Genomic DNA, 24,960 nt, shown 5'->3' on the forward strand with positions numbered 1-24,960 from the left:
GACGCATCTCCCTAGATGCGTGACGTTGTAAATAGGCCGCATTTTTTGCGCCGCCGTTGCGTCAAAAAAAGTGACGCAATTGCAGCTCAGGAAGGCGCAAGGGGCTTGTAAATCTGCTCTATTATACCTGGCGCAGGTATAATGTGGGGCAGGGGGTTTAAAAAGTGACGCATCTACCTAGATGCGTCACTTTGTAAATATGATGCAACATTGTGCATCTTTTACGCTGCTGGTGCCTCATAAATAAGCCCCATGGGATTTACTTGGACGAGTGCACAAAATCTCGGAGGGGAGCAGCACAGCCAATCAAAATCCTGCAGAGCTCACGGAGCAGCGCAGGGCCGTCATCTTTCGTAGCGCGAAAGCGATGCCTATGACGGCCCTGCAAAATGCTTCTGGCCTGCCCCCGGAGTGACTGGACCAATGTGCTCTCTAGGGGCAGGCCTTGTTTGTATGGATTTCCGCGTTAGTGGACGCGGCAGCCGGCAGGTCTTAACCGTCACTGTGCCCATCAAATTTACCCAGGATTAAAGTCAGGTAAAATAACTTGTGATTACATAAAATCTGGTCTTTCAGTGGCGCGGCCGCTTTTTATGCAGGTGCTGAGACGGGTCGCTATCGGGCCCTCTGTTTTTGCTCTCTCCCTCAAGAGCAGAAAAAAAATCTTAACTGCAGCAGTGCCGCCCTTCACTGGCGTTGATGTAACTTTAAAGACACTCGTTATAGTTCGTTCACACTTTACAGAACTGAAACATTTTCAATAGTATATACAACGAAGCCATAGTTGTTCCTTCTTTAGCTTATGGAACTAACACCCATGTTGCTTGTATTATACATCTGGATGCAATGACAGAAGCAGCAAATTACCATTTAGGCAGCACACTACGCTAAGCACGGATGTTCAGCTTGCGTGTTTTAAGCCATTCCCCAATTACATCAGCCACGCCATTTTGAGAGAACCCCCCCCTCCCCCAGTTTTTTCATCCTACTTAAAGCCCTGCATAAATTCCAATGCATTTATTTTTTGACATGGGGAAAATGTCTGGCTTTTGGCGATTTTGCAATTTTTTTCTACCAACTGGGACCAAGGCTGCCAAATTTTCATCCTGCTTTTGTGTAAAATGTACATGTTTGCAGAATACCTATGTGTGACATTTGTATGTCTAATGTGTGACAGCGCGAGTGACACTTCACTGAAAGTTTAATTATTAACTCAAATCAGGTAAACTACCAAAGCAGTGCAACATAGTGCCCTCGGCATTTAATTACTCTATGCAGTACTAGCAGCATGCCCATGAGTGAATAACATGGACATGGTAGATTGCTCAAAAGCTGTCCTTTACTGTTTCTATTTGTGAAAATCTCATCCAGGAAAGAACTTTTCTTTGCTCTCTCGTACCTTGCGCCTTGCATTAATAATAAAATAAAAAACACTACTGACAACAAAATAAAATTTAAAATCCTGGACAGGCCTTAGCACTCACATAAAATCTGCGGCTTCCCGTGGCCCAAGCAGGGGGCCACTCAAGAGGGCGGCCCTCTAGTGCCATCTGGGTACCAACCCACCCCCTTCTCTATTGCTGGGACTCAGGGAGGAGTCGCCCCATCCTCGCCTGTGGTGCGCTAGGAGCGTCACTTCCGGTGCGCGGAGGATTGGGGGAAGGTATGTAGACCTTCCCTCGCCATCCGGGCATCCTCTTTTGCGCTGGACACGCCGTCTGGCGTGTCTGGAAGCAAATAGGTACAGAAGGTTACCTCTGCGCGGCACAATAGGGGTGCCAGAGCCAAATCCCAGGAGCCTCATGGGAGGTTCCTGAAAAACCGTGTTTGCGCCCCGTTAGTCCTTCGGGCGGTTGTGGGCCTGAACAACCGGGGGCTTACCTTGCTACGCTCCGTCCTGAAAGGGGCGTGAGTTATAAGGGACCAAATGTGTCACATGATTCGGGAAGAGGATCACCAGAAGGGGCAGCACAGATGGTGTTTGCCCCAGTGCTGCTTGGCTCATCAGGCGGCCCAGATGGCTGCCTGCCCTTTGATGGCCCGTAAGATAACCCACCATATTGCATACCGTTGTATGTAATAAACCTGCAACAATATTTACCCCCAAAAAAGTTGTGTTGTGCATTTATTTATGTAGCATGCATGCTATGTGTTTGTGTGGGTGGGGTGTGTTGCCAATGTTGACACTAAGAACACTTCAGAACTCCGTCCCGCATTAATTGAGTACAATGCAGTTTGTATCGGCACCAGAAATTTGGTGCTATCATGACTGACCTGATGCCAACGCTGCTTTTGAACAGCTGATGTAGCAGTCTCTCACCCATCCTTCAGATCCCCGCAGCACCCTGTCTTCCCAGGCACCCAAAATCCACTATCCCTCCAGGCAACTGCAGTACTGACTGCTTTAATCTCGGTTCATTCAGTATTCACTCGTCGTACTGCAGACCTCCCTCCCTTTCTGCTCCAGCACAGGGACTCTCTCTAGTGACAATAGGACCCTACAGGGTTATTCCCTCCAAAACATGCCACTACAGGAGTGTTCTCTCCCTTCTCCATGATCTTGTAGCAGTACCTCCTTTCAGGCTCCTACAACCTGAACTCACTGCCCCCATGTTCCTCTGTGCTTCTGCAGTACCCCCACTCTTATCAGTCTACGCCATGCTTCTTTTTTTCTCAGGACGCAGCAACACACCCGGCTGGCTTCCTCTAGTATTCCCTCCACCAATAGTCAGCTAACGACTGTGGGGAGCTCTTTGAGCACAGCCATCCTTCTGGCTCTCATGTGTTCTGAATGAGTGCACTTTTTCCCTCCAGGCTATTGCTGAACGTAACTGCCACCCTTGAAATGTGGGTGAGATGCCTTTGTAGCTCTTGGTGCTTTAGTAACTCAGTGAATCAAACAGCACTGTAACTGAACACGATGACAGGATGAACTTAAGTTGCACTTACTTCCCGTACTGCCACGCTTTCTCTTAGTCTGAGACACTCATTCTTTCTACACACACGTAGCATGACACATTTGTAAGCTGTTGTATCTAACTTATGATGACCACCTCGGCTCTCTTCTCCAGGGTTCACTAGCTTATGCCATTTCTAAGAGCTAATCTAGCTGAAGGCAGAGATTATTCGGTTAGTCCGGTGCAGCCTGACAAGATTCCCAAGACACAGTACCTCAGCCCAACACAATCAGGGTGAAGTGGGCACCTCGCAGCCCTGGGCTCTGGTGCCACTGCACCTACTGCACCATTTGTAGCTACACTCCTGGGCAAACTGCATGCTGTGACAAAGTCTGTTCACCCGTGTCTGACCTGCTTGAACATGTAATGCAGCAGCTGCCACTTATCCTGGTAAAATAAGCTGCAAAGTGCACTATTATCTGTCAGACCAGAGTTGGGACTGCAAATAACACATGCTAGTCCTAAGGTGTGGTTCCATCCGTGTGGATGAGGCACTTCAAATACCCACTGCAGATATAGGATCACAACTGGGTGGTTAATACTCACGTTCAACTAATCTAACTGTGGCCTAGGAGAGGACAAAGTCCTCTTAGCTCCAGAAGCAGGAAAGGCAGACTGTTAATGAATGTGCTATCATCTCAGATCGATTAATAAGCGTGACAAATTGGTGACCCTGTGGTAATACAGGGTGACACTATACTGAGTTGCATTAACCTGTTGTGTGTGGCACTAGGCAGTACTGTGGGACCCTAAAACACTGGTCATGCCGGTACAAATTCTACCAGGCAACAACCTTACTTTCAACATGCAAATTACGGATTTGTATTGTATATAGAGCACTCAGTGGGTTACTTCGTTTGTTACGAAGATCCTTTAGTTACTGGCAGTTATTAAGTTAATATTCTTCTAATATAGCCCAGTGAGCAATGAACGGGCATCAAGGAGCTGTATGTAAACTGTAAGGCATAGCTTGGCCCTTTTTTCCCCTCAAGCTATGATTATTTCAAGGTTGATAAAAAGAGTTTATTTGGGTAATAATAAAGTCTTTTTACATGCAACCACTGCATTATGTTTTAAAACCAGACTTTGGTTTTCTCCTGCGCACGTACTCTTAACATATAATGCCTAACATTGTTGATGATATGTGACTCCTACACCTTGTAACACTGATTACTTTATGTAGAAACCTCATGTACATTGATTTACACACTTGTACGATTCATTGTGTATGTATAGTATGTTTGTCTGTGGTAAAGTAATTTGACACCGTACATTAGATAACAGTTTCACTCAGTCAATTGTGCATGCTTAGTTTCTACAGAGTTACTCAGAAATAGCTAGACGGACGTTTCAATAAAAAGGTTTTATTTTACAGTCTTATTTCTCGGGCAAGAGATATGAACTGCAACAATCGTAAGACAGAATGCGAAGTATAATACGTACAGCATTACCAGTAAGATAAAATAACACTGCAACAGCATGGTTTGTAGCTATGACAGCTATTCATAAAAATACATACATAAATAACACAGGCTAAAATGTTAATACTCATCTGATGCTTCTAGCTAGTTCTACCCCAGTGTACCTAACCTAAGTGTAGTACGAGGTAAGAAGTAGGTGCTGTCTGTCTATAGTCTAGTTTCGCTATAGTTGCCAAGATTTGCCAAAAGTCCCTCTAGGTTCTAGTCCGCTCCATACCTTAGAATGAGTGAGGTTGGAATCTCTTTCTGAGTGTCGATCTCTAACACCCCGCAAGGGGGGTCAGAAACACTGGAGCTGGATTCTCTGCGAGGAGGATGACAGCGTCTGGTCAGTGCATCAGGTGGGGACTTGACTTCCTTCCGAACTTGCCGTGGTGAGCCGCGTCGTGCAAGTAGGCAGCCGAACCGTGGTTTGCCATGGTAAGTGAAGGTATATTTATACCTTGAAGGTGTTTAGGAATGCCAGTATTGACGTAAAAGTCGGGCAGAAGAACGTCATGAATGAACCCCTAAGGAATAGATGTTCATGCATAATAAGTGAGTTCTTGGAGAAATCAATATCCAAGCAAGGGGAAGTCCTAAAGCCTTAAGAGTCTGGTTTTCCAAGAACTCGTTATGACGTAGATGAACGGATGTAGGTGGCTATGCCTGTATTTGGTTAGCATGGATAATGCCTAAATAAGGGTAGGATTTCTATGCCTAAATATGGGCAATGCGAATTGTTCCTATTTAAGGACATAAATTCGGAAACCTATATACAGTATCTAAATCAACACACAACACCATTAGGGTCCTGTCGTGGAATGTTAATGGTCTAAATGATAGAAATAAACAGACTTTGGTACTGCAATACCTACGTAGACATTCTCCTGATCTGGTCTTACTGCAGGAGACACATGTGAAGGGCAAGTGCTACTTGGCACTCGCCAGGTTTGTATAAGACCTCCTGGCACACGCAGGATTTACCTCTGGCTCTAGAGGGGTAGCAATACTAGTCAGTAAAGCTGTACCCTTTATACTGGTACATATATGGCATGATTTTCTGGGCAGTTATGTGGCACTGACAGAGACTTGGAAAGGACGCACTCTTAACCTGTGCTCCACCTATGTACCCCCGAAGCTTGACACGGATACGCTTCCGCTGCTAAACAAACTAATACTGGACCTACCCACGGGATCCTCCTGCTGGGGAGAGATATGAATGGTACGATGTCCTGGGACCTGGATCGAGCCAAGCCATCTTCCAAGGTGGGGGGCCCCAGCCATTGCGGAAAATTCGAGTAAAAATGGCGCTTATAGATCTGTGGAGAGAGCATAACCCATCCACTAGGCAATACACACATATATCAGTAGTACATGTTAGTGGGTCAAGATTAGATCACATTTTCACACAATGTGTGCACGTCGTACAGTTCAGAGACGCGCAGCATAAAGCTAGGGGTATATTGGGCCATTCCCTGGTGGAGGTGTCCATGCGAGGCCCGGCCCGAAACAAAGTTCTTCCACCACGTATGGATCCCTGGCTCTTTCGGGATTATGTATTTCAGGACAAGTTTAGAGAACGCACAGAATAATACTTCATAGAGAACACAGATTTGGTTAATTTAGTGTGTGTTGTGGGTGGCATATAAAGTGTTTTCAAGAGGCTATGTCCAGGCAGAGATATGTTATATCATTCGGCCTCCGCCACAACGGAAGAGGAATGCTCTGAATTCCTTAAAGATATATCCCTGCTGACACTCACAGCAGAAGATGTTTAACAGATTTTGCGTGGCGCGGGAGGAGGGACGTCTACCAGAGGACTTTAGGCTAGCCACAATAGTGGTCATTCCTTAACCTGGCAAACCACAGGAGCTATGTGGCTCATATAGGCCCATCTCCATGCTCAACTTTGAAGCCAAAGTGCTGGCAAAGGTGTTGGCCAATAGACTCCGTCCCATCAGTTCCACAATAATTCACCCAGACCAATCAGGGTTTATGCCACAGAGAAGCAGTAGACTGAACCTCCGTCGCCTATACAGGGTAATGCACAAGTTGGCATCGTGCCCGACAGAGGCTGCAGCAGTGCTGTCGCTAGATACTTGTATTGCATTTGACCGCATCGCGTGGGCATTCTTATTTATAGTTCTGTCTAAGCTCGGCTTTGGACCAAAGTTTTGTGCTTGGGTCCGTCGTCTATACTCCGACCCGTTGCGGAGAGTTCGGGTCAACGGGCGATATCTAGACCATTCGCTGTCCACAGAGGTACACGCCAGGGATGTCAGCTCTCCCCGATGGTCTTCGCAATTGCTTTGGAACCGATAGCGGCATGGGTGCGTAGGGATCCCTTGGTGCATGGGATAGATGTTGGGGGTGGTTGGGAGGAACGTATCTCTCTATATGCGGACGACATCCTGCTTTATGCACATAGGCCACGCCACACAATCCACAGACTTATCCATTTCTTTAGAACCTTCGGTAATTTTTCCGGCTATCCAATAAATTGGGATAAATCATTAGTCTTTCCCTTAGGGTGCGAAACTCTGCACCTTACGTCTGTTTGTGTGGCTCTGGTGCAACAAGAGGAATTTAAATATTTGGGGATTTGGGTCACCAGGTCGGCAGAGAGGTTTCTAGAACTGAACTTGTATCCTCAGTTGGAGCGATTGCACAGAGATGTGGTGAACTGGCGAAAGCTTATGGGAAGGGATGTCCTGTTCAAAATGAAGGCCCTCCCAAGGTTGTTATATGTACTCCAGAATACCCTGCATCAGGTCTCGAGCGCAGTTTTTCCGTACAAATGATGGACAAATACACACCCTATTGTGGGCTGGGGGCTGCCCCCGAATTGCACTGCATAAGCTGCAATAGGGAGTTCATGAGGGCGGACTGGTGGTACCAGACGTCAGGAGCTATTACTTGGCGTCCCAGCTTGTAAACGTGAATGACTGGGTCTTTGCGCCATACACCGAACCTGCCTAAATGGTGGACCATCATGTAATGGGGCCTGGGGGCTACCCTGTGGTATTGTACAGAGGAGGACGTAAGTCGCATCTCCCGGCACACAAGAGAACGGTTATTCAGGTATGGCGGGTGGCCACAAAATTACTGGGGTGGGAATCCAAACTCACGGACCATACCCCACTAAGGGACACTCGATCAATTGGCTGAGGTGGGTGGCTTGATGGGCTTCCGTAGGTGGAGCCTCATCTGGATCGACAAGCCCGGGGCCGTCTGGCGGAAGTGAACAATGATTACATTCGAGGACCTCATCATTTGCCTTTCTTTAAGGCTGCTTCTAGACTTATTAGCAGTTCTGCAGACACTTGCATTGCAACATTTATATAGAACTAACTACGTGTGTGGGCAACGATAGAATACAATCTGGCGGACGAGAGAGGTTCCGTTATTTACAGCTCCTTTGGGTTCCGTTGTGGGACGCATGGGAGACAGACTTGGTACTGTTGGAAGATGACAACTGGGCAGAGGCCATTCAGAGCCCTAGGGAAATTGCGATACGTGCACGATTTAGACTAGTCCAGCTTAGGATTTTGCCCAGGTCATACATTACCCTAACTCTGAAACAAAGGTTGGGCCGCTGCGACTCCAGTCAATGTGCTAGGAGTTGTCGGGAGGTGGGCACCTTTTTCCACATCCTCTAGGCCTGTCCCCAGATTTGACAGTACTGGGAAGGGGTATCCTGGGTAATGGCAGCAGTGGTGGATAAACAGGTTCCAGTCGAGGCACGATGGCACTTACTGGGAGTGACAGGGGAATTAACCCGGGCCAAGCATATTAAAACATGGCTTACACTGGCCTCTGGAGTAGCAAAGAGGAATATAGCAAGCGCATGGGGTGCAGCTGATCCACCAAGGGAGGGGGCCTGGAAATAAGACCTAGACTGGTGTCAGCAAGCCGTAAAAGTGGTCTACGCGAGTAGAGGATGCCCCCCAAAAATGGGGAAAAGTTTGGACCCAATGGGAAAAGTATAGAAGTTAATGAACATCGTACCCGGGGAATATTAAAAACCAATGTGATTAATCGTCAAGATGATTGGCTACGGAATTGTGAGATTTTATTGGTTGTAATTGTATTACTCCTTAAACTAATGAAGCCCTATTCCATCATGTATTGATGATGTATATGGATATGTATCAAGCAACTGGTTAATAAAAAATAATTTAAAAAAAGCAACAATAACAAAACAAATATGAGAGTTGTCAAAGCTAATCCTTCATCACCGCACACCTTTGGACGAATGTACAATCCTTCTTTAAAGTTCTTTCCACGGGTGCATTTCATTAAATGTGTACAACTTTTTTGATGCAAGTCATTTGGGAAGAGAATAAAAGTCCTATGAAATTCTTACTCCTGAATGCAATGATAATCAATTGCAGCCGTACGTCTGACAGCTGCTGTATCGATGGGACCCAGAATTGGTCCTATGTACATTTGTTTCTGTTTTGCTGATTTAGTCAAAAGTATCTACTTTAAAATTTAGAGACTACTTCTATTTTTGACAAGTATCAAAGGCCCAATCATAAATAGGGTTTCTGGTCATTTGTCAGCCAATACTCCAAATTCTTTTAAGAATTTAGAGTGGGATTATTCTGCTTTAAGACACTGTCACTAAGGAAAACATAGGTGGTTGGGATTTTGTGGCCTGGGACCATGGGGTGGTTTATGGCTGAGCAGTTCCCTCTTTCACCAGCTTTGTCTTCTGCAGGTTATGATGACCGTGTAAGGTGTTTCTTCTGCAGTACGGGGATTAGTAACTGGAAGAGGCACCATGACCCCTGGAAGTGACATGCCCAACATTTCCCCAGGTAAGTGAGCACAGTTCTGAGAGTGGAATGGCTGATCTTCAGCTCCTGATACTTCACCCCTAGTTCAAAGGACAGAAATATACTGACAAACTGAACTCCTGCCTGTGGTCAAGGTGCAACTTGGCTCCTCTGAGGGGAGCAAACGAGGGCAGCAGGGTCCAAGATAATTGAAATCTAGGTACATTGGGTATCTTAAGTACCTACTTCCCATGGGGAAGCACTTGTAGACTTGGATTGGTAGTAATGTACCGCTGCTGCGATGTGCTGGAGCACTACCTATCAAATGAATGTCTGGTAATCTGAGCGCGACCATATTGGATCCTTTAAAGCATCAGATGGAAGGGAGGCGTGGCAAATAGAACATTGTTCTGCAAATTGTTCAGTGTTTATACGATCATTGAGCTGCTTTATGGCCCTTGTATATCGCCAAGAAGTCATTTTAAACCAGACTTACTATATCGCATGTTCAATAACTTAGTGGGGTAGGAGGAGGGTGGGCAGGGTGGGGATGAATGTTATCAGGTTGATGGTGACTTTGACAAGAGAGACCCTAACATTTTCAAGCAACTTAATTATACTGCTTCAGTCTTCTCCAGGCCTCTGCAGCATCTGCCCTGCTCACACCCCTTATCCACACGTACTCTCTGGCACTTCTCTGGTCATGAGGAGTTATAGCTCAAAGTCGGCAATTGTCCGGGGCCCCCTGGGAAACGTGAGCTTTCAGTCTAGTTTTCACTCTATCAAAACCTCTCTGCCTACTGCCACATCCTTACCCTCTCTAAAACAGTGTCCTAACAATATTTGAAGTTCCAGGCAAGGAATCTCAATTGTATTTGTGACCTAGTTAATAGGTACCATTGAATATCGCGAAATGACCAAACTTTAAAATGTGATCCATACAGGGACCCACAAAAATGTTTTGCCCAGCGACACCTGAAATCATTAAAATGGTACTACTCAGGACTTGCAGTTTCTAGATGTGTCAATTCAAAAAGGCAGCTTAGCAAATGAAACACAAGAGCTGCAGTACTGCCAAAAGCAGATTGCTGTATTCAAAAGGAGATTCCACCCATCCCTGCAGAAGTCCTTCAGTGCAACTGACACTGGACACTCAAATCCAAATACTTTCCATCACCTTGGTAGTGACCTACCAGGTGACCTAGTATTCCAAGATGCCCAGGTTCCAAACTAGGTCTGTGAGATGCGGGTGTTGACTGGTAGGTTTATTCTCCTCTATGCAGTTCTGCAGTTTTTTTTCACTGCCCTGCCCAACATTTCAGCCTCAATTGAGGGAGCTCAGATTCCTTGTTCCTTTAAGCATCAGAGGCTCTGGGAGCAGAGTTCACACACTTGGTGGTACTCAGATGCTGCACGTGGGTTCATCAAGTCACACTGAGTGGACTGCTGGGAGTAGGCTGCTGGGATAATGCAGTCCATGCATTTGCTACTGCAAGAAAATAACTGCATAACCCGAGACCTCTTAACTCTGCCCTAGCCTATTGGTGCTTTTGTTTCATGAATCTGTTTGTTTTTTCTCTCCTCCCCACTTTTTCTTGCTGTAAAGTTCATTGCCTCTATTCCCTCTAACTGCATTCCTTTGCTTTGGCTTTCTTATTCCTGTGCTTCCATTCCTCACTCCCCCCCCCCCACACAATTACTCTATGCTTAAGCCTCACTGCTCTTCATATTATGTATTTTACTCTTTCCTCTTCTTAAACATTCTCCCTTTCTATTTTGCTCCTTACTTTTAACTGTCCTCACATTTTGATTTCTTATCTGTAGTTATAATTCCATTTGCTTCATTGTCCCGTTTCTCTTGGTTAACATTACCAGTGCCGCCTCACACCCCATCATTTGACTCCTTTCTTTAAGGCTGCATCTAGACTTATCAGCAGTTCTGCAGACGCTTGCATTGCAACCTTTATATAGGACTCACTACTTCTGTGGCAATGAAGTGCTTGCCTACATGGGCAGCATGCTACACCCTGTAGGCCAGGGTCTGTGGCTGTATGTGTGTGGCCATTTTCATGTCCTAGCAAGGGAACATGAGGGCATCATGCAAGCAAATGACCATACCACTGTCCCGGGTGAGCTACCAAAATTCCACCATAATGGAAGTGCACAGCGTTCCTTCACTCTTGTGCCACGGTGCCATTGCATGTGCTACATTATTGTTGGCCACACCTCTGCTTATATAGCTATTTTGTGGTGAGTCATGCTTGGTGAGTACAGCTCATGGTTCTCAGGGATGTATTACTGGGTAGAAGTGAGACTTGAGATGCCCGGGGGTGGCATGTTTATTGTCTGGATTTGCCCCCGTTCTTGGTTGGGGAGGAATAATTTGTTCATGTTTGCAGATTCAAGAGTGGCTCAAGGTTCCTACTTGGATTAAATCTTTTATAAAATCCTATCTTGTTATTTAACAGGACAAATTGGCCCACATTGCCTAATTTGGGAATTGTTTGGATGGCTCAAACCTTTTTCCCTCTAGTTTGCTGTTCAAAGGATTAAATGCAATTTTTCCCAATATTGCATGCTTTTATGTGAAAATGCTGGTGATGGTTCAGGTGGTCTCCCTATTCATGCCCCATATATCCCCAATCCCATTCCAGATACTGAGCAGATTTACTAGTTTTCTAGTTTTAGAAACGACAATGTGTGATACAAGTTGAGATGGAAGTCATGGAGTCTGGTTTCAGCAAGTCCCCTTCTTGGACCCCCAGAAGGTACTATTGTGCATTATATGCAGTTTTCAATGGGCCTGTGACTGCCTAACGTATCTCCGGCTAATTGGTCTGCAGCTTATAAGGGGATGGCTGGAGGAGCAGCCAGGGGACATTGGCTGGTCAGCTGTGGACTGGAAAGGGGGCTGTTATGGTACTTTTTTACATCATTAAAGAAATGCCAAAGTGAAGATGAGCATGACTAAATGCAGAGAATGGCTGAGGGTATGATTCCTTTAGAGCTGTGGAATGGTTCAGAAATGCTGCAGGTGAGGAGAATCTGAACTTAATGGATTGGCTAGTTTTCAGTCGGGTCGAAACATTCTAGGCTGAATATATGACGTTGCAACGCATGCGTTCACAACACATGCCTTTACAACGTGGTCAGTACAACGACTGCGTTGTTACCACACATACCATTACAACACAAGTCATTACAACGACTTGCTGTAGGGGGCGCTGGAGTTTGGAATAGTATAATTTACTATTCCAACTCCAGTCTGTGCAACAGTAGGGAAGGTGTTGAATTGAAAATCCAACACCCTAATGCCCCCTACAGCAAGTCGTTGTAATAACTTGCGTTGTAATGGTATGCGTGGTAACAACGCGGTCATTGTACTGACTGCGTTGTAATGGTACCGCGTTGTACCGACAGTGTTGTAAACGCTGTTTCCCTTCTAGGCTAGAAGGGTAATAGACTATGTGGTTTGCTAGAGACCAGTCGTTGATTCTTGTAGAACTTCAAGCTTCCATGAAAATTATCTTGGTGTTCATTGTAACTCTGCTCCCACCAAAACACTACTTGACCATTATTCCCCTTTTAAACCTTAAGTGGTGAATTGCTACACTGATCAACTGCTATTTGTCCTTGCTATTGGGAACCTATCTCATCAATTGTGCAGCTTCACTGTATACGGATTCTTTTCTCAACCTGTTTCTGTCCACTCCCCAGGTGTGCTTTCCTGAAGTAACAAAAGGGACCTGATTTCATCCGTGCTGTCCAGGAGCAGTACTGTGAAGGTCCACAGTCTCCGATAAGTTGCATACTGTGTGCAGCCCATGAAGGAGCCTTCTCCTGCAAAAGAGCATCCTGGTGAGAAGCACTGCAAGTGGAGGGTAAAAGATCTGCTGCTAAATGAGAAGGTGCTTAGTTCAGATACTGCTGTAGCTGTTCCAATCAACTGGTACACCAAATCCGTCTGCTTTGCATCTAATCACAGCTTGTGGGTAGGTGAACTGGTAAAGCTTGTTCTTCTGCCAGTTGTTGCAAGTAACTATCCCTGTTTGGGGCATTGGTGTCCACTGTGATCCACTCTAGAGCCTGTGAGGAATGTGTAGGAAGTAAAATGTTGATAGTTGTAAAGGGTTCTGAGTTCGCGTTGAGCCAATCACATTTTTCAGAAGGCTGATCAGCTGAGCACAGGAAGGAGCACCGCACCGCGCCAAGGTAGGTTTAGGATTAAAGGGCAGTGGTGGTGTAAAGCATGATGGTTATGCTGCTTGCTCTTAAAGGAGTCCATCATGAGCTCCTTCTGCCATCAGAAATAACAGTGAATATTTCTAACTAGTTCTATCTTGTATTAACTTTTTGTGGTTTTTAGAGGCTGTGTATTTGATAGTTCTGAAGCCTTTGCCTAATTGCTTTTCTCAAGCATGTGGGCTACGCAATTGCATAGTGCCCCATGAATTGTTGATATTTACACCATGCACAAAAGCAGTCTGTTGAACTAGGATTCTACTGGTTATAGGTAGGTGCATGATTATCACATTGAGAGTGGGTATGCCAGTAGAAATACTAACATGAGTCTTTAGCTAGGAAGTTGGTGGACTGTCTTGCAGCGTCCGGCTCCTTTCACAATGGAAGCAAACCTGTGGTGGCTGGTGACTTTTAAAAGTGGGGGGTGTAATCCTTTGTTCATTTTCCAATGAGCTTCTTGAAGGTTTCCCTCACACGTTCTTGCACTAAGGGCCTCATTTACAAAGATTTTGTGTAGTGCAGCGCCGCAAGTCTTTTGTCTCGAAGGGAGGAATGTATTTCTACGAGATACAGTGCATTCCTATCCTTTCAGCCAGCGCACAATTTGGTGCCTAGCACAAACACAGGAGTAGAAATCCTTGCTAAGCTGAAAGAACAATCAACATTCTTTAGGTCCTTTGAGCAAGCAAATGATTTATTTTTCTTAGCTGGAACACTGACTCTTCCATGCCAAAGTCTGTATTGATGCTGTTTATAAAGAAGTCTGAGCTGGAACACTGACTCTTCCATGCCAAAGTCTGTATTGATGCTGTTTATAAAGAAGTCTGTAACGGCTATTAGCCTGGCCAGAGATACTGCTTTAAGTCAGCCAACGCCGCGTAATGAGGTGGTTTGTGGGAGCCACTGGGGAACAAACCACAGCCCTATTTAACTTGGAACCTACCTCATTGGATTAGAAGGTTGACACTCTTATTGAGACGCCACTTGTTGCCCCTATGAGAAGTTACTGGCATTTGGGATAAAATCCCAAAAGAGGAGAGAATTTGTGAAATGTGCTGTTTACAACTTCAAGATTTTAACCGTGTGTCCAGAGCTACAAAAGGCTAGGCACATTTTTTTAAGACTATCATTAATCAAATGTAACGTTCATTTTACCCATGAGACTCGTTTGTCTTGTCTCCACCAAATGAAATGGTCTGTCATATGATTGATCATTTTTTTTTACTTTCTTGGCTGTTTATTAGGTAATTTAAATTCTATAGTATTTTTGTCCTAATATTTTTCCTCTTGCTTCATAGGAATGCTTTGCCCTATTTTTTCTCTTGTATGCGGCATTTTGCACTTTGCTGTTTTATATGACTGTTTCATTGTCCCTTGCACTCCGCACAGTATGTATGATAATAGATGTTTGGGAGGCAGCCTTGTACAAAGGAAGAATTACTTATTGAATGTGAAGTATTTCTCGTTTAACCTGTAGTGTGTAATTTTGTGGACCTCCGTAGGAGTTCCATATGATAATAAACTTGACTTGACTTGACAGACACAGCACCCTGTTCTGCTTTGTTGGCAGGATTGTTTTTGTACAGGAAGGGACATCTGGCTGCACAAAAACAATCCATGGAGGCATTGTCCTTGTTCTGTGTAATGCATTCTGCAGCACAGGGAAAGAAGAAACAACTAGAAGAAACAAATATTTCTCCTTGTTAAGCCTGCTCTGGGAAAGTGTAAGGTTCTGGTGCAGACCCAGGTTTATGTCACTTTGTAAATCTGGGGCAGTGTCAAAATCCATGGGTGTTGCGTGGAAACACCCACTGCAATGCTCATGGCACGCCTCCTTGACACAGTAAGGCATGCAGCACTTTGCGCTGCCTTGTCTTACCCTTTCTGAGGCCATGCAGGGTGGCTTTGTGTCTCATGGATGTGATTGAGAGGCCTGCATCACCGGAGTGTCTAAAGGGATGCTTTGGCGGTGAAGGCCTTTTGTAAATAATATCCTAAGTTTACAGACTCACTCAGTCTTTCTAATTCATGCATCTCACTCATTCTACTCTGACCCATTCTGAATTACTCTGTCTTATTGTGCCTCACACACAGTGATACTCAGTTACTTTCTTTCAGTCTCCCTCACTGACATTGATTCTCACACATACTCTTCTTACTGTCACTTATTCTCACTCACTAACTCCTTCGCTGACTTTCTCACTTTAACTCACACCTAGTCACACTGACATTCTCAGTGCTTGAATGGCGCAGGTACCTTCATGCACATGTGTCAGCAATCCATGTCAATTGCGGCCTCTGTTTGTTGCTGGACCCAAAGCGGGTCTGTATTTTATTTTGATTGTGCCAGGAGTGAATGAATATTCACTCTCCAAACAAAATAAATGGAGAGTGTAGCTGTGAAGCCCATTAAGGAGAGGCACCACTGGTCCAGGGACACCATCCATCAAACCAATCCTTCTACTTATCCACCCATCCTTCCTTTCGCTTATCCATTCACCCTTTTGCTCAATCTATCCATCCTTTCACTAATCTCTCATCCTCTCTCTCAACCATCGTTCCATCCACTCATTCATGCCTCTCTGTACCCTTTCACTCACCATCTATTCACTCTTCCATCCTGACATCCATCTACCCTGCCTTTCACTCATCCATTGTTTTACTTATCCATATTTTCCATTCATCCAGTCATCCACTCATCCATATTTTCACCATTTCCCTCTTCACCCTAGTTCATTAGGAGTCTGTCTGCCAAGCTGCAGACAGACAAGGCCCATCAAGAACCCCACTCCCTCTGTAGCCGCTAAAGCAGGAAAGTTTGTGGGGGCAGGGTGATGATCCTGATGCAGTGGCTTAACTGCACACTTAACTCTTAGTCTGCTAGTTTAATTGTTGTCAGCAACTGGTTCCTTCCTTTTCTTGGGCCTCCATTGTCGAGATTGGAACATTGCATGCTCAGCTGCATAATGTTTTCAAAGTGAAACCAAATGCAGTGCTAACCATGCGTTGACGCCTGCAGAGCAGCTCCTGTGATAATCAACATTGTTGCCACCCACTCCCTCCTTGTCCTCAAAGGCCTGTTCCACCCCTAGCCATTGAAGTGCATGGAGTTTTGAAACTCCTCCCAGGTCCACTAGTCATGCGCCCCAAGACCAAGTAGAGCAATGGCATTCTAATCCAGCACTCCCTCGTGTAATGTCACTGCTGGAGCTTGTGTCTGCAGATTGAATAAAACCTCACACGCCTGGTGCTTGTGTAGAAGGACATCTTCAGTGTTCACCCAGGAGATTCAGGACACTGCCTCAAAGCAGTAATTTATTTTCAATTGCTGTTTTTTTTCCTGTTCTTGCCTCTTCCCAGAGGGTGGCAGGGCAACGCCCCTTTTGCCCATGAACACCAGTCTCCCCTGAAGCAAACTCGTCTGGTAATTCAAATTTCTTGAAGTATCCTAGGCTTTGCATGGACTACTTACTTTTTATTTTTCCTGAACTCTAGGAAAGGCCTGAGCACTCAACCCATCGTAACTAACAGCTATTGATCTCAGCGAATTTCAGTGAGCACCATAGGTTTCACCCAAATTGTGCCAGTTTACCTTAAGTAGTACTCACTCGCTGACCATCCCTTCCCCCCCTCCAAGACGCAGGCTCCTATTTGCTTTGTAGGAGCCATCTGATCTCCTCTGAAGCACAGATGGTGACCACCATATCCAGGAGGGTGTGGGAGGGGGGCGTCATGATATTCCTACCCTGCCCACTTTTCTTTGGTTTTTACTTTTGTTTGTGGGACTCTGCTTCAAGCAGAGTCTCAAGATGGCTGCCAACTTAACCTGGTTAGTGTTGGCAGCCAATCAAATTTTAGTAGGATCCGAGAGTCCACTGCAAGGACTCGCGTTTCCAGATATCTATTTTTTTTAAAGTTAAATATCTCAAACAACTGAACGGATTTACACCAAATAACAAAAAGCACGCTTTGTAGACCAACATCTAGCTTTCTGCCAAATTTGGTGTAATTCCGTTCAGTGGTTCGGGCTCCAGTTGTGTTAAAAAAATGAAAAATCCCCATAGACATAACATGGGGAAAACTAGTTTTGAGATCCCCCTTTTTTTTCTCTATCCCTGCTTGACAGATCGCCCGAAACTTCCAAACACAGCAGCTGAACCAAAAAGTGGAAGTTTTGTGAATAATTTGCGAAGATTCATCAAGCGCCACAAAGTTATTGGCGAAACAAATATAGCTTTTCCTATGGAAACTATGGTCCAAACAATAACTACCTACTGTTCTGTTTTAGTAATGAGAGCACTGTTCACGGACTGATGCGACGATGTGCCCTGTGGAGGCCCAGCAGTGAGGCGCACGTGAAGTGGTGAAGCGCCACTGCCTGCAGTAACGGCCCACGAGGCGTGGGCCTGCACACGTGGGGCTGTCGACATAGCTGAGGGGAGGAGGCAAGCTGCTGGGGCCCCCCCCTCCCTGGGGATTGCCACCCTACTGGAGTGAACTGGTGGGTGTAGGTGCGAGCCGCCGCTCAGGCGAAATAAGACAGCAGTGAGAACAGCCTGGTGATCCCTGCAGCCGACGACTAGCACGCGATGGCTGGATTGTTGAGCTGCGGGACAGGCCTGCTGCGAGTACAGGAAGGTAAGCGGCCTGCTCCCCTGACTCGCCACCCACCCGCCAGAACACCTGCCACTAGCGATGGCCAGGGGAAGACTATAAGGATGCCCTACACCGCACTGGGACCGCTTGCAGATGCGGTGAGACATCGGGCATATAAGCCCTGTGGAGGCCTTGCGGGGAAGAGTATAGCGCTAACGAGGAGCGACGGCCTGGGAGGCGGCAAGCTGCTGGGGCCTCCCCGCCCTGGGAACCTGACTGCCTGCCTGCTGCAGTGAAACAGCGGATGCCTGCGTGAGCCGCTGCTCGGACGAAAGAAGACAACCGCTGAAACAGCCTGGCGATCCCCCGCGTCCGACAACGAGCGTGTGGTGGCTGGGTAGCTGAGCTGCGGGACAGGCCAGCTGAGAGTCCATTGAGGTAAGCGGCCTGCTCCCCTGACTTACCCCTACCCGCCAGAACAGCTGCCGCAAGCGAAGTGCTGAGAGAAACCACTAACATGCCCTAATCCGCATTAAGACCACGTGTTGATGCAGTACATCATAGGACATATGAGCCCTGCAGAGGCCTCGCGGGGGCTCGCGTAGCGCTAAGAAGGAACGAAGGCCTACAGAAGCGGCCCACGCAGTGCGGGTGGCGCATCGCCCCCTAAATTACTGGATGAGAAGCGATGCGTAGCTGTGTCATTATTCCCCTCCAGCTCTGACGTGCCCCCTGTATTGCTGTGGGGGGGAGGTGGGTCCCCCCTGCGACTGTGCGTTTGGACCTCCCATGTGCCGCTATGGCGGTGTGAAGGGGAGGCGGTGCGGATGACCAAGCGACCTCTGAGGAACACAGCCACTGCTTTGGGCCTGAACTGCGGAGCCACAGGGAGAGGCTGTTCCACGAGTTCTGAAATGGACAGCTTGTCCCTGACTTACCCCCTCCCCTCGCCTGGACTGGTGCTGCGCTGGAGTACCCAACTCACCCACACACCTTGAATTGCTCCGTGACGACTAGACCGGATATAGTGGGGGCTGCCAGCCACCTCCTGGACTGAGTCGTGGGGCTGACCATGGCCTCCTCTGTGTGGACAGGGCGAGGAGAGCAGCGGCGCGGAACCTGCCCAGATGCAGATTTGCCCGGAGGTCTGATCCGGCCTAGGCTGTCTTCCTAAGAATCCAAGAGGAGCATTTGCCCCGCGAAGCCCGAACACGAGGAGACACTCTGCGCCTGCAATGCGCTGGTCTGCGCCGTGGGGAACGTAGACACAGAAGGAACGTGCACGGTGGGGCCATCCTCTTCCTGTACTGCACCATAAGCCGTCAATCAGTGCCCAGAGACACCTAAGTCTGGAGTCCTAAACAGTGAAACCCTTGGCTCTGACTGTTTGGTCTGAAGAGTCGGCAGTGGAGAACTGGTTCATTTGTACTACTGATATCAGGTGAGTTTGTTTTGGTTCTTTGTGAATATGGTACCGTTTGGGTTTGAGTTTGGTACGGTCTAAGGACTGTCTTGATAGAAAGTATTTGCAAATAGTTTGCCAGGTAAAAATATCGACTGTGTTTTTCTTTTGAAAATGCCTGGCTTTAGCAAGTTTTGCAATTTGTGCTGTAGTTGATGTTCTGCAGATGCTCGGTTGGAAGAAGCTCAACCTGCGCCTCCTAAGGGCAGCCCTAATAGTGTACTTGAAGCTTCAGCAATGTCAGAACTTGTACTGTAAATTCAAAGCTACACAATAATCCACTGAATGTTACCTTTTTGGAGGCATAGACACTTGCCCCACCTACTCTTTATTTGGGTTTATTATGATAGTTCTAAACTTATATTCCGAGGAAGTTAGATGTGTTGTCCCTTCATTACTACTACCAGCTGTGATGGCTTGTTTTATTTTTGGGTGTGGAAGGGTTGGTTCTTTGCCTGTTAGACCTGGCATCTTTAGTTTGGTTCTCCCCTAACTTTTGGGCTTCAACTCTCCTATTTTTGGTGGTTCTGTTTTTGGAAGATCTTTTTGTTATCTCCGTCTGTGTCGGCTCTGTCTTTGTGTCGGCTCTGTCTTTGTGTCGGCTCTGTCTTTGTGTCGGCTCTGTCTTTGTGTCGGCTCTGTCTTTGTGTCGGCTCTGTCTTTGTGTCGGCTCTGTCTTTGTGTCGGCTCTGTCTTTGTGTCGGCTCTGTCTTTGTGTCGGCTCTGTCTTTGTGTCGGCTCCGTCTTTGTGTCGGCTCCGTCTTTGTGTCGGCTCCGTCTTTGTGTCGGCTCCGTCTTTGTGTCGGTTCCGTCTTTGTGTCGGCTCCGTCTTTGTGTCGGCTCCGTCTTTGTGTCGGCTCCGTCTTTGTGTCGGCTCCGTCTTTGTGTCGGCTCCGTCTTTGTGTCGGCTCCGTCTTTGTGTCGCTCCGTCTTTGTGTCGACTCACGATTTGGTTCCACCCTAAAGTTTTGCCTTTCACCCTTCAATTTAAAAAAAAAAAAATATATATATTTTTTATTTTCAAGAAAATAACAATAATCAGGAGGCACACGGTCAAAGCATATAGACATCCAGGTATTCCATCTTATATTCAGCTTGTTTTTTTAAGACATCTATCGAGTGGGTTGTGAACTACAGTCATCATTGTGTTGTCCCACCCATGCACGTAACACCCCATAAGCAAATCACAGTATTCTGTTACAAATGTCCACTTCACATCATTTCGGCAGGGTCTTGTGTTATAATCGGTAATGTACATAGCTCCCCCCTGTATATGTTCCATCCTTTCCATAGCCGTATCCATTTTTTCGGGCACCCCCTGCGTACGTATACCGTTTTTTCAGCTACCATAGCTATTTCCATGTCTTTACACCATTCTGCGAGTGTGGGGGCGGCCGCTGTACCCCAGTGTCTTGCGATATTCTTTTTTGCCATCATCATTCCCAAGGTTGCCCATGTTTGTCGTGTGATATTAAGGTCTGTGGGTCCCCATATATTTAAAAGGCAACGCTTGGGTTCGGGCGGGACTGGGTTACCGCTGAATCGTGTGATTTTCCCCATTACCAATCTCCAATATTTCACTATCACAGGGCATTCCCAGATAGTGTGGAAAAAAGTGCCAGATGCCCCACACCCCCTCAAGCAAAGTGGAGTGTCTGCTCTCCCCATGTGGTGAAGTGTCAGTCGTGTGTAGTACACTCTGTGGAGGATCTTAAGTTGTATCAGACGAAGTCGGGATGGGATTGCCACTTCCCTGGGTAAGGCTAATGCGTCCTGCCAGTCTGAGTCGTCCAGCTCTCCCAGGTCAGCGACCCATTTATCACGGAGCTTTTGCATGGGGTCAGGTGCGTTATTAATGATTTTCCGGTACGTCATGGAAATTGCCCTTTTGCCCATATGCTCTGTGAGTAGCCTGCCTTCTAGTGGGGATGCCCCGGGTAAGTTGGTGGTGGGCGGGATTGCTGCCTCTAAGGCGTGCTTTATTTGATAATATCGGAAAAGCTCCGTTGGTGCCATCCCATATTTGGATTGGAGTTGCTCGAATGTAATCATCTTCCCCCGTATCCAGAGGTCCCCGACCCTGGAGATGCCGATAGCATCCCATTTGTGGAATCCCTTGCTCTTACTCAGTCTGCCCAGTCTGTTCGTGACCCAAAGTGGAGTGGCCTGTGTGATTTTGTACTGCCAGCCCAGTTTTCTATGTACTCTTTGCCATATTTGGAGGGTGTGCTTCATCGGATCTAGCAGGGCCTGCGGTGTACCGTAGATTGCGCGATACAGACCTTTGTCTCCCATTCCTACCCTGTCCAGCCCATAAGCCGGGTCCATGTGAGGGACATGGAGCCAATTATTTATTACGGTTAGTTGGGAAGCCCAATAATAGGTCTGGATATTAGGGAGTGCGATTCCACCATCGTACCATGTTCGACACAGCTTAACCATTGCTATTCGAGCAGGCTTGTCCCAGAGGAGCTTAGTGACCTCTGCTTCTATAGCCCGGAAGTATGATTGGGGAAGCAGGAAAGGGGTATTTTGGAGGGCGTACAGAAAACGTGGCAGAGCCATCATTTTAAAGAGCGCTGCCCTACCTAGGAGTGTTAATGGTAGCGATTGCCAGTACTTAGTGTCTCGCTGCAACCTTTGCAGTGGGGCGTGGAGATTGAGGGCTGTGAATATCTCGGGGCTGTGCATTATATGTATCCCTAGGTGTTTGAAGTGGTCTGTCACTATTTTAACGTTACAGCCAACTGTTAGTCGAGGTGGGGGGCCGTGTAAAACATAGAGCACTGACTTCGCCCAATTGATAGTGTATCCTGAAAATCTCCCATAGGACTCACAGAGGCAGGACAAGGATCTGCTCGGAGAGTCCAGGTATAGGAGGATATCGTCTGCGTACAGCGATATATGGTCTTCATAATCGGCAGTCCATCGGAGCCCACGTATGAGCGGGTCCTGCCGTACCCATCCCGCCGGGGGCTCCAGTATGAGGGCGAGGAGCAGTGGCGATAGTGGGCAACCAAGTCGTGTGCTGCGATGTAGTGCAACTTCCCTGGAGATGTGGCCATTCGCCACCACGTGCGCCAGGGGATTAGTGTAGAGGAGTTGTATCCACGAGCAGAACCTGGGGCCAAATCCTAGCATTTTGAGGACAGCAAATAGGAAAGGCCACTCGACCGTGTCGAAGGCCATTCTTGCATCTAATGAGAGTATAATGGCATCCTCTTGAATCGTGTGCCTGCGTCCCATAACACCATGTAAGCGTCGTAGGTTTAGAGCCGTATTTCTCCCTGTCATGAAGCCCGATTGGTCGGGGTGTATTAATTTGGGTAGATAAGGCGTGAGTCGGTAATTTTTGCTTCCGCATTTATCAGGGATATAGGCCTGTAGGAGGTGCAGTCTGTCCGGGGCTTCCCAGGTTTGCAGATGGCCACTATAGTCGCCAAGCGCTGATCTCGTGGTAATTCGCCCACCTCCAGGCCCGCCTCAAACATCGTTAAGAGATGGAGTGCCAAGGTCGCAGCGTTACGCTTAAACCATTCCACGGGGATTCCTTTGGGGCCGAGGGCCTTCCCCGACTGAAATTTATGAATTGCTAAGGCCAGTTCGTCTGCCGTAAGCTTTGCTTCTAGAAATTGTGACTCCGCCTCCGCTAGTTTAGGGTGTCTGATGTCACGGAGGAAGTCATCTAGCTCCTCCTGCGTGTGTGAATGTGCGGAGGCATAGACTTGTTCGTAATGTTGTGCTAGGAGATCTACCACCTCCTGTGGGCTCTGCGTGGTATCTCCCGTGGGCAGGCTGAGTTCTGCAACCCATCTGTCCGTGGTCTCGCGCTTATCAAGCCAGACTAGCAGTTTGCCAGCTTTTTCGCCCATTTCGTATATCGTATGTTGTGTTGCCGATAGCCGTGACTTAGTATCTTCCCACAGATGGCCTTTGTATTCTTGCTGTTTGACCAATAGCCTATGTGCGAGATCGTCAGAGGGCTCTGAGCCCAGATCCCTCTCCAGATTGGTGATCTCTCCCTCAAGTGTCTCCATTTGCTTGGATTTTTCTCTCTTATGTCGTGTTATGAGGGAGATTGCCTGCCCCCGGAATACGGTTTTGTATGCCTCCCATAGGGTAAGCGGTGAGGGGACTGAGGTTTTGTTTTCGGTAAAATAATACGTGGTAGCTTCTAATAGACCCTTCGCTATTGCTTGATTTTTCAAATATCCAGGATAGATCGGGTATGTCCTACGTGTATTTAGTGTGTGCCAAGTGTAAATGGTGCTAAGGGGGGAATGGTCGGAGATACCTCTCGCCAGGTGGGAAACCTCCGAGAAGTGTGCTATCTCACCCGCCGGTGCCAATATGTGATCTATTTGTGAGAAGCTGTTATGGGCGCCCGAGTGGTATGTGTATTGTCGCTTCTGCGGGTGACGGTGCCTCCAGACATCCGCGAGGCCCAGTGTCTCCATGAAGTCTGTGAGTGCTTAGTGTGCCCTATGCTGATGTCGCGGAGGTGTGCGGTCGATGGTGTCATCCAACGTAGCGTTGAGATCGCCATCGATAATTAAATTGCCCTGGGGGAGCTGTAGTAGGAACGCTCCCAGCGCCGGGTATGTCATAGAGTGGAGTGCTTGGGGGGAGATAGACTGAGACTATGTTAAGTAGACGGCCCTCCCAATGACATGTCAGTGCCGCGAACCGGCCCTGGTCATCTGTATATGTCTTTTTGACTACGATTGGGCACTGTTTTCTGATGAGAATCCCCACCCCGCGAGAGCCGGTCGTAAACTCAGAGTGGACCGCTAGTTTGAAACCCCATCTGTCAAGTGCTTTACATGTAGCCCTCGTCCGTCAGATGGGTCTCTTGCAACAGTGTTATCGCTGGCGCCTTACACTTTAGATATTGGAGGACTAATCCGCGGTTTAGCTTGTCGCGGAGGCCATTCACATTCCAGGAAATTATAGGCAGGACTTGCATGCGCCTTTGGTCTTGCTGGGGTGCATCTGGAGTAGTGATCATGTGGTGTGGTGCCGGTGTGGAAGGAACGGTCTAGATGACTGTGGAATTCCGGTGAAGTTGTCTACACAAACTGATAGTGCGCCTGAAAACCTGACAAAACAAACCAAGGAACCAAAATAAAACGCCCCTTATTAACCCTGGGTCTCTCCCCCTCCCTGCTTCCCTGCAAGACGGTATAGAAACTGCCCGCCACCCCAACTTTGCAGAGGGCCTAAATCCTGTTACCCAACACATCTGTAGGGGGAGAAGAGCGTCCACCAGATGTCCCTGTTTATGGGCCTCAGCACAGGATTGATGATCCATAATGCCTGGTATGAAGAGATCATAGGTAGCCGGAGAGTGTCATTGATTCTCTATTTTTGTCTCGCCGAGCGAGGCTCGACTTCAGGCAGTGTCAACTAGGTTCGGCCTATGCTGACCAAGTGTTCACTTACTACATAGTTGTCCGGTT

The 24,960-nt window shown here is 47.2% G+C and overlaps 1 long non-coding RNA gene across 2 annotated transcripts in view; it reads left to right on the plus strand.

Annotated features, from left to right (window-relative positions):
* The first annotated feature begins 417 nt into the window (after nucleotides 1-417).
* Nucleotides 418-24,960, plus strand: part of LOC146812157 (uncharacterized) — an 84,424-nt gene continuing 59,881 nt past the window's right edge. For both annotated transcript variants that reach the window (XR_014965877.1, XR_014965876.1), the window contains exons 1-3: nucleotides 418-537; nucleotides 9,144-9,243; nucleotides 12,919-13,193. This is a non-coding gene — a long non-coding RNA (uncharacterized LOC146812157). The remainder of the gene's footprint in view (nucleotides 538-9,143; nucleotides 9,244-12,918; nucleotides 13,194-24,960) is intronic.

This window comes from Triturus cristatus, chromosome 7 (genome assembly GCF_964204655.1).
Source record: "Triturus cristatus chromosome 7, aTriCri1.1, whole genome shotgun sequence".
Lineage (NCBI taxonomy): Eukaryota > Metazoa > Chordata > Amphibia > Caudata > Salamandridae > Triturus > Triturus cristatus.